Source organism: Heptranchias perlo, unplaced genomic scaffold (genome assembly GCF_035084215.1).
Source record: "Heptranchias perlo isolate sHepPer1 unplaced genomic scaffold, sHepPer1.hap1 HAP1_SCAFFOLD_1734, whole genome shotgun sequence".
NCBI classification, from domain to species: Eukaryota; Metazoa; Chordata; class Chondrichthyes; order Hexanchiformes; family Hexanchidae; genus Heptranchias; species Heptranchias perlo.
The window spans coordinates 10,001-20,000 of NW_027139006.1; positions in this window are offsets into that span (position 1 = coordinate 10,001).

Below are 10,000 nucleotides of genomic sequence, written 5' to 3' on the forward strand. Positions count from 1 at the left end.
GGGACTTGCTGTGCACATTCCCGCTCCACTCGAGACGGCAGACACCCGGGCTCTGGAGCTTGAATCGGACCTCTGTTAGACAACACAGGTGGACTTCTCGGCCTCACAAGAGAGCAATACGCCAGCGGGTGAACAGGAGAGTCGTGCCGACAAAACCCACTGACTTTTAAAACTGTCCGTCTGCCACTTGGGACAGAGAGAGGAACCTGACGAGCCTGAACACCAGCCTTGGCTGGACCGCTCGGGCCCTCCCATGTCGGACGCGAGTCGCCAAATCGATCGGAAGAGAGTACCGATTCCTCTCAAAAAGTCTGCGTGCCCGTTATTATAAAAGCAGCCCACCGGCCGCGGTGCCTTGCCCACAAACACACTTGGTGTCTGGGGTGATTCAGAGCCGCCGCGGCTCGAAAGTGTCAACCTGTTTTAAAAGTCATCGCTATGCCGGCACAGGTGACTTTCAAGTTAAAGAGTTCTCTTTATTGGCTTTCAAAAAAATCTGCAAAGTGTCACAGAGATTTTGAGAAACTCTTTTTTTTCTTTATATTATTATAATATAATATAATGTGTATATGTTTTCGAAAAGCATCCACCAGCAATCCATGGTGAGCCTCTCTCTGCTGGCAAGCTCCTCCTGCCTGAGCCCGACGCTGTCGAGGCTCAACACGATTTCAGACTGACAAAGAGTTCGAAAATTGCCGCCTGATGTAGCTTTAAATGCTGACAGGTGACTTCCGAGTGCTCTTGTAAAGGTCTCCGCTTTGAAATTGAGAGCCTTTTGCCAAGTGTCACTTTTTCAGGCACTCTTAAAGTGCACCTGGGCTGTCAGAGAAAGCTCTGAAAATCGTGTTCTCGAAAATCTCCGGGTACCCGACCAATCCCTAGGTGCCCGAATGACAAGTGTCAATTCGGCAGGACGGCCTCCCACCTCCGGCCGCAGATGCGTCACTAAATCCCCGCAACGGGGGCTTTCTCATTTCGGCATAGGGGCTTCCGCGGCCAACTCATTAACCTGTGCTCGGACTTTTTGTGCCACAAGTGCAAGGGACCGTTTGCCGGCAGCTACTCGCACCCCCCCGCCCAGGGGGGGAATCCTCTGACCGGAGATCCGAAACGCCGGCCGAATCCATCCCCGTCGGACTTCCGAAGGGGTTCCCTCGACCGACTGACTTCCGAACTCCTTTCTGGGCTTAAACGGGTGGAATTCGGACCCTCTCGCAAGGGAGCCGAAGCCCGCCAGCCCCGGGAGGCCTCGGGGCCGCCGTTTTCAAGCCCGACCAAAAAACCCGAAAAATGGGGAAAAATGGGAAAAATTCCCACTCCCAAAAGGCTTAAAAGTCGGTTGGGCGGCAGCCCGGGTCGGTCTCTGCAGACCTGGAGGCGCTGGACACAAGTCTGGTAAACAGGCTAAGTCTCGACATGCCACCTCTTACTATCCTGCAGGTACCCCGCCAATCCCCCCGGAACCGGCTGGCAATTGGCGAATCAGCGGGACGAATTTGAATTCGTGACCGACTTTCTGACACCGAATCGCCGCAAACGCGTTTCGATTTTTCGGCTTCGGTACCTCCCATCAGACTTTGACTGGCCATATCTCCGGACTCACGTGTCGCAGCCGGGACCTTCAGGCACCGTTCGACGCGTCTACCCCTGCCCCGTCGAATGGCGCCCCTCGCGGTGTGGTCCGATTTCCGCATTTTGGTCAGATTTGCCTCCAAAATTTTCAGATTGAGTTGACGAATGCCCCCTACGGGGTAACCTCTTGCCCTTTCGGACCTGGTCCCTGTGACTTAATTTCCGCCTTTTGCTCAATCGTTTCCCCATTTATAATTAATTTTAAAAATCTGGTTACTCAGTTCTGGTTTACCAGTTCCCTCTTCGGACTTAGTTTTTGGTTAATCATTTCCGGTTCACCAGTTCCCGTTTTGGACTTAGTCTCTGCGGGCCGTTTCTCATCTTTTGGTTCATCAGTTCCCCTCTTTTAATAATTTTTTGGCTGCTTTCGTTTGATCATTTCCCTGCCTTCTGGGTAACTTTTCCACCTTAGGACTTCATCGCCGCACATTGTTTTCGACTTCTGGTTGATCATTTCACCCCTTTTAATCATTTTTGTAACTTTTGGTTAACCATTTCACCCAGCTTCTGGTTAACCATTTCCCCTTTGGGACTTAGTCTGTGAGCATTCTTTTGGGATTCTGGTTAACCATTTGCCAATTTTTAAAAAATGTTGCCACTTTTGTTTAATGCTTTCTGGTCAACCTTTCCCTCTTTCAGACTTCACCGCGGCACATTGCTTCAGCCTCCTGGTTAATCATTTCACCCCTTTTAATCATTTTTGCAACTTTTGGTTAACCATTTCCCCCAGCTTCTGGTTAACCATTTCCCCTTTGGGACTTGGTCTCTGAGCATTCTTTTGGGATTCTGGTTAATCATTTGCCAATTTTTAAAAAATGTTGCCACTTTTGTTTAATGCTTTCTGGTCAACCTTTCCCTCTTTCAGACTTCACCGCGGCACATTGCTTCAGCCTCCTGGTTAATCATTTCACCCCTTTTAATCATTTTTGCAACTTTTGGTTAACCATTTCCCCCAGCTTCTGGTTAACCATTTCCCCTTTGGGACTTGGTCTCTGAGCATTCTTTTGGGATTCTGGTTAATCATTTGCCACTTTTTTAAAAATGTTGCCACTTTTGTTTAATGCTTTCTGGTCAACCTTTCCCTCTTTCAGACTTCACCGCGGCACATTGCTTCAGCCTCCTGGTTAATCATTTCACCCCTTTTAATCATTTTTGCAACTTTTGGTTAACCATTTCCCCCAGCTTCTGGTTAACCATTTCCCCTTTGGGACTTAGTCTCTGAGCATTCTTTTGGGATTCTGGTTAATCATTTGCCAATTTTTTAAAAATGTTGCCACTTTTGTTTAATGCTTTCTGGTCAACCTTTCCCTCTTTCAGACTTCACCGCGGCACATTGCTTTAGCCTCCTGGTTAATCATTTCACCCCTTTTAATCATTTTTGCAACTTTTGGTTAACCATTTCCCCCAGCTTCTGGTTAACCATTTCCCCTTTGGGACTTAGTCTCTGAGCATTCTTTTGGGATTCTGGTTAATCATTTGCCACTTTTTTAAAAATGTTGCCGCTTTTGTTTAATGCTTTCCCTGCTTTGTGGTCAACCTTTTCCCCTTTAGGACTTCACCGCGGCACATTGCTTCAGCCTCCTGGTTAATCATTTCACCCCTTTTAATCATTTTTGCAACTTTTGGTTAACCATTTCCCCCAGCTTCTGGTTAACCATTTCCCCTTTGGGACTTGGTCTCTGAGCATTCTTTTGGGATTCTGGTTAATCATTTGCCACTTTTTAAAAAATGTTGCCGCTTTTGTTTAATGCTTTCCCTGCTTTCTGGTCAACCTTTTCCCCTTTAGGACTTCACCGCAGCACATTGCTTTAGCCTCCTGGTTAATCATTTCACCCCTTTTAATCATTTTTGCAACTTTTGGTTAACCATTTCCCCCAGCTTCTGGTTAACCATTTCCCCTTTGGGACTTAGTCTCTGAGCATTCTTTTGGGATTCTGGTTAACCATTTGCCAATTTTTTTAAAATGTTGCCACTTTTGTTTAATGCTTTCTGGTCAACCTTTCCCTCTTTCAGACTTCACCGCCGCACATAATTTTCGACTTCTGGTTGATCATTTCACCCCTTTTAATCATTTTTGCAACTTTTGGTTAACCATTTCCCCCAGCTTCTGGTTAACCATTTCCCCTTTGGGACTTAGTCCCTGAGCATTCTTTTGGGATTCTGGTTAATCATTTGCCACTTTTTTAAAAATTTTGCCGCTTTTGTTTAATCGTTTCCCTGCTATGTGGTCAACCTTTTCCCCTTTCAGACTTCATCGCCGCGCATTGTTGTCGACTTCTGGTTAATCATTTTTCCCCTTTAAATCTTTTTTTGCCACTTTTGGTTAACCATTTCACCCAGCTTCTGGTTAACCATTTGCCCCATTTTACTGAATTTTTCCGCTTTGGTTTAATCATTTCCCTGCTTTCTTGTCAACCTTTTCCCCTTTTGGACTTCGCCGCCGCACTTTGCTTTTGCCTTCTGGTTAAACATTTCTCCCCTTTTAATCCTTTTTCCCACTTTTGGTTCACCAGTTCACCCAGCTTCTGGTTCACCATTTCCCCTTTGGGACTTAAGTCTCTGAGCATTCTTTTGGGATTCTGGTTAACCATTTGCCACTTTTTAAAAAATGTTGCTGCTTTTGTTTAATGCTTTCCCTGCTTTCTGGTCAACCTTTTCCTCTTTCCGACTTCATCGCCGCACCTTGTTTACGACATCCGGTTAAACATTTCTCCCCTTTCAATCCTTTTTGCCACTTTTGGTTAAGCAGTTCAACCAGCTTCTGGTTAACCATTTGCCCCTTCTTACTGAATTTTTCTGCTTTTGTTTAATCATTTCCCTGCTTTATGGTCAACCTTTTCCCCTTTAGGACTTCGCCGCCGCACTTTGCTTTCGCCTTCTGGTTAATCATTTCACAACATTTTAATCCTTTTTCCCACTTTTGGTTAAACAGTTCACCCAGCTTCTGGTTAACCATTTGCCCCTTTGGGACTTAAGTCTCTGAGCATTATTTTGGGATTCTGGTTAACCATTTGCCACTTTTTAAAAAATGTTGCCGCTTTTGTTTAATCGTTTCCCTGCTTTCTGGTCAACCTTTTCTCCTTTAGGACTTCGCCGCCGCACTTTGCTTTCGCCTTCTGGTTAATCATTTCACCCCTTTTAATCCTTTTTCCCACTTTTGGTTAAACAGTTCACCCAGCTTCTGGTTAACCATTTGCCCCTTTGGGACTTAAGTCTCTGAGCATTCTTTTGGGATTCTGGTTCACCATTTGTCCCTTTTTAAAAGATATTGCTGCTTCTGTTTAATCCTTTCCCTGCTTTGCGGTCAACCTTTTCCTCTTTCAGACTTCATCGCCGCGCATTGTTTTCGACATCTGGTTCAACATTTCTCCCCTTTTAATCCTCTTTCCCACTTTTGGTTAAGCAGTTCACCCAACTTCTGGTTAACCATTTGCCCCTTTTTACTGAATTTTTCTGCTTTGGTTTAATCATTTCCCTGCTTTATGGTCAACCTTTTCCCCTTTAGGACTTTGACGCGGCACATTGCTTTCGCCTTCTGGTTAATCATTTCACCCCTTTTAATCCTTTTTCCCACTTTTGGTTAAACAGTTCACCCAGCTACTGGTTAACCATTTCCCCTTTGGCACTTAAGTCTCTGAGCATTCTTTTGGGATTCTGGTAAACCATTTGTCCCTTTTTAAAAAATGCTGCTGCTTTTGTTTAATGCTTGCCCTGCTTTGCGGTCGATCATTTCACCCCTTTTAATCCATTTTTGCCACTTTGGGTTAAACAGTTCACACAACTTCTGGTTCACCATTTCACATTTCGGAACTTTTATTCCCACCATTACTTTGGGCTTCTGGTTCATCATTTCACGCTGTTTTACAAATCTTTGCCGCTTCACTTTTAATCCACAAACCGTGGCTCGCTTTCGGGTGGGGGGGGGGTAGCGGGTTTGGGCCGGGCACTCGACATCCCGGTGTGCGACCGGGTTCGTTCTGGTACCGCTCGGTGCCCCTCGTCCTGCTCTTGCCGCGGAAGCAAACCAGACGACCGTCGGTCTCACGCCCGAGGGGAGAGGAGGCGGAAAGCGGTTTGCAGCCTTTCGCTGTACCTCCGGCGGGCAGCGCCGCACCTCCGAGTGCTCGGTACCGTTCGCTGCGCCTCGTCCGGCCGCACGCAGCGAGCCAAACCCGGAGGAAATCGGCCTGTGCCTTCTCGAGATATGGGCCTCCGGGTGGGACGGACAAACCGGGGCCCCGAGCTCGCTTTCGGCGGCCCGGCACTCGACTTCCCGGTGTCCGAACGTGATCCTTCCGGTACCCTTCGGTGCCCCTTGCCCGACTCCAGCTCCCGTGCTGAAGCGGAGTCGGTCGGCCTGACGGCCGCCGAGTTAGCCAGCGGAAAGCGGTGCGCAGCCTTTCGCTTGCAGCTCCGGCGGGCAGCGCCGCACCTCCGGCTGCTCAGTGCCGTCCGCTGCTCCCCTTCCGGCTGCACGCAGCGAACCATACCCGGAGGAAATCGGCCTCGGCCTTCCGGAGATATGGGCCTGCGAGTGGGACCAATAAATCGGTGCACATTTCCGGCTCGGTTTCCGGCCTCGGCACTATCAGTTCACGCCGTCCGACCGACGTCGTTCTGGCACGGTTCCGTTGCTCCTTGATCCGGTCCAGCCACGGTAATCAGCCGAAGATGGTGGGGGGGGGACACATTGCCCGCCGAGTTAGCCGGAGGAAATCGGCCTCGGACTTCCTCAGATATCAGCCTCCGGGTGGGACAGACAAACCGGGGACCCGAGCACGCTTTCGGCGGCCCGCTGGTCGACTTCCCGGTGTGCGACCGGGTTCGTTCCGGTACCGTTCGCTGCCCCTCGTCCTGCTCTAGCCGCGGAGACAAACCCGACGACCGTCGGTCTCACGCCCGCGGAGGGAGGTGGCGGAAAGTGGTTTGCAGCCTTTCGCTGTACCTCCGGCGGGCAGCGCCCGACCTCCGAGTGCTCGGTACCGTCCGCTGCGCCTGGTCCTGCCGCACACAACGAGCCATACCCGGTGGAAATCGGCCTGTGCCTTCCAGAGATATGGGCCTCCGGGTGGGACGGACAAACCGGGGCCCCGTGCTCGCTTTCGGCGGCCCGCTAGTCGACTTCCCGGTGTGCGACCGGGTTCCTTCCGGTACCGTTCGCTGCCCCTCGTCCTGCTCTAGCCGCGGAAACAAACCCGACGACCGTCGGTCTCACGCCCGCGGAGGGAGGCGGCGGAAAGTGGTTTGCAGCCTTTCGCTGTACCTCCGGCGGGCAGCGCCCGACCTCCGAGTGCTCGGTACCGTCCGCTGCGCCTGGTCCGGCCGCACGCAACGAGCCATACCCGGAGGAAATCGGCCTGTGCCTTCCGGAGATATGGGCCTCCGGGTGGGACGGACAAACCGGGGCCCCGAGCGGTGGCACCCTGCTCGCTTTCGGCGGCCCGGCACTCGACTTCCCGGTGTGCGAACGTCATCGTTCCGGTACCCTTCGGTGCCCCTTGCCCCACTCTAGCTCCGGTGCTAAAGCGGAGTCGGTCGGTCTCACGGACGCCGAGTTAGCAGGCGGAAAGGGGTGCGCAGCCTTTCGCTGTCACTCCGGCGGGCAGCACCGCACCTCCGAGTGCTCGGTACCGAACGCTGCGCCTCCTCCTGCCGCACGCAACGAGCCATACCCGGAGGAAATCGGCCTCGGCGTTCCGGAGTTATCCGCCTCCGAGTGGGCCTGACCAAGCGGGGTGAACTGGAAATCATTAACCAACGTACTTCCATGTTTTCACCCGCAGAGGGCAGCACTCTCTTCTCCGTTTTAAACTGGGCCGACCCGGCTCCGTTTCGAGACCCGGCACTCGACTTCCCGGTGTGCGACCGGGTTCGTTCCGGTACCGTTCGCTGCCCCTCGTCCTGCTCTAGCCGCGGAACTAAACCCGACGACCGTCGGTCTCACGCCCGCGGAGGGAGGCGGCGGAAAGTGGTTTGCAGCCTTTCGCTGTACCTCCGGCGGGCAGCGCCCGACCTCCGAGTGCTCGGTACCGTCCGCTGCGCCTGGTCCGGCCGCACACAACGAGCCATACCCGGAGGAAATCGGCCTGTGCCTTCCGGAGATATGGGCCTCCGGGTGGGACGGACAAACCGGGGCCCCGAGCGGTGGCACCCTGCTCGCTTTCGGCGGCCCGGCACTCGACTTCCCGGTGTGCGAACGTCATCGTTCCGGTACCCTTCGGTGCCCCTTGCCCCACTCTAGCTCCGGTGCTAAAGCGGAGTCGGTCGGTCTCACGGACGCCGAGTTAGCAGGCGGAAAGGGGTGCGCAGCCTTTCGCTGTCACTCCGGCGGGCAGCACCGCACCTCCGAGTGCTCGGTACCGAACGCTGCGCCTCCTCCTGCCGCACGCAACGAGCCATACCCGGAGGAAATCGGCCTCGGCGTTCCGGAGTTATCCGCCTCCGAGTGGGCCTGACCAAGCGGGGTGAACTGGAAATCATTAACCAACGTACTTCCATGTTTCTCACCCGCAGAGGGCAGCACTCTCTTCTCCGTTTTAAACTGGGCCGACCCGGCTCCGTTTCGAGACCCGGCACTCGACTTCCCGGTGTGCGACCGGGTTCGTTCCGGTACCGTTCGCTGCCCCTCGTCCTGCTCTAGCCGCGGAACTAAACCCGACGACCGTCGGTCTCACGCCCGCGGAGGGAGGCGGCGGAAAGTGGTTTGCAGCCTTTCGCTGTACCTCCGGCGGGCAGCGCCCGACCTCCGAGTGCTCGGTACCGTCCGCTGCGCCTGGTCCGGCCGCACACAACGAGCCATACCCGGTGGAAATCGGCCTGTGCCTTCCGGAGATATGGGCCTCCGGGTGGGACGGACAAACCGGGGCCCCGAGCTCGCTTTCGGCGGCCCGCTAGTCGACTTCCCGGTGTGCGAACGTCATCCTTCCGGTACTCAACCGTGCCCCTTGCCCCACTCTAGCTCCGGCGGTAAAGCGGAGTCGGTCGGTCTCACGGACGCCGAGTTAGCAGGCGGAAAGCGGTGCGCAGCCTTTCGCTGTCACTCCGGCGGGCAGCATCGCACCTCCCAGTGCTCGGTACCGTCCGCTGCGCCTGGTCCGGCCGCACACAACGAGCCATACCCGGAGGAAATCGGCCTGTGCCTTCCGGAGATATGGGCCTCCGGGTGGGACGGACAAACCGGGGCCCCGAGCGGTGGCACCCTGCTCGCTTTCAGCGGCCCGTCACTCGACTTCCCGGTATGCGAACGTGATCGTTCCGGTACCCTTCGGTGCCCCTTGCCCCACTCTAGCTCCGGTGCTAAAGCGGAGTCGGTCGGTCTCACGGACGCCGAGTTACCAGGCGGAAAGCGGTGCGCAGCCTTTCGCTGTCACTCCGGCGGGCAGCACCGCATCTCCGAGTGCTCGGTACCGTACGCTGCGCCGCCTCCTGCCGCACGCAACGAGCCATACCCGGAGGAAATCGGCCTCGGCGTTCCGGAGTTATCCGCCTCCGAGTGGGCCTGACCAAGCGGGGTGAACTGGAAATCATTAACCAACGTACTTCCAGGTTTTCACCCGCAGAGGGCAGCACTCTATTCTCCGTTTTAAATTGGGCCGACCCGGCTCCGTTTCGAGACCCGGCACTCGACTTCCCGGTGTGCGAACGTGATCGTTCCGGTACCCAACCGTGCCCCTTGCCCCACTCTAGCTCCGGCGGTAAAGCGAAGTCGGTCGGTCTCACGGACGCCGAGTTAGCAGGCGGAAAGCGGTGCGCAGCCTTTCGCTGTCACTCCGGCGGGCAGCATCGCACCTCCCAGTGCTCGGTACCGTACGCTGCGCCTCCTCCTGCCGCACGCAACGAGCCATACCCGGAGGAAATCGGCCTCGGCCTTCCTGAGATATCAGCCTCCGAGTGGGCCCGAAGAGTCGGTGGCACCCTGCTCGCTTTCAGCGGCCCGGCACTCGACTTCCCCGTGTGCGAACGTCATCCTTCCGGTACTCAACCGTGCCCCTTGCCCCACTCTAGCTCCGGCGATAAAGCGGAGTCGGTCGGTCTCACGGACGCCGAGTTACCAGGCGGAAAGCGGTGCGCAGCCTTTCGCTGTCACTCCGGCGGGCAGCACCGCACCTCCCAGTGCTCGGTACCGTACGCTGCGCCTCCTCCTGCCGCACGCAACGAGCCATACCCGGAGGAAATCGGCCTCGGCCTTCCTGAGATATCAGCCTCCAAACGGGCGTCACAAATCAGGGCACATGGTCAGCTGCAAAGCAGCGTCATTACAACCTCTCACTGCACCCCACACGACATTCCGCTTGCCTGCCTGCCGCTGCCTACTCTCACCAGCGAAACAAAGTCAGGATAACACCCCAATGCAAGCAGCTCCCTTCCG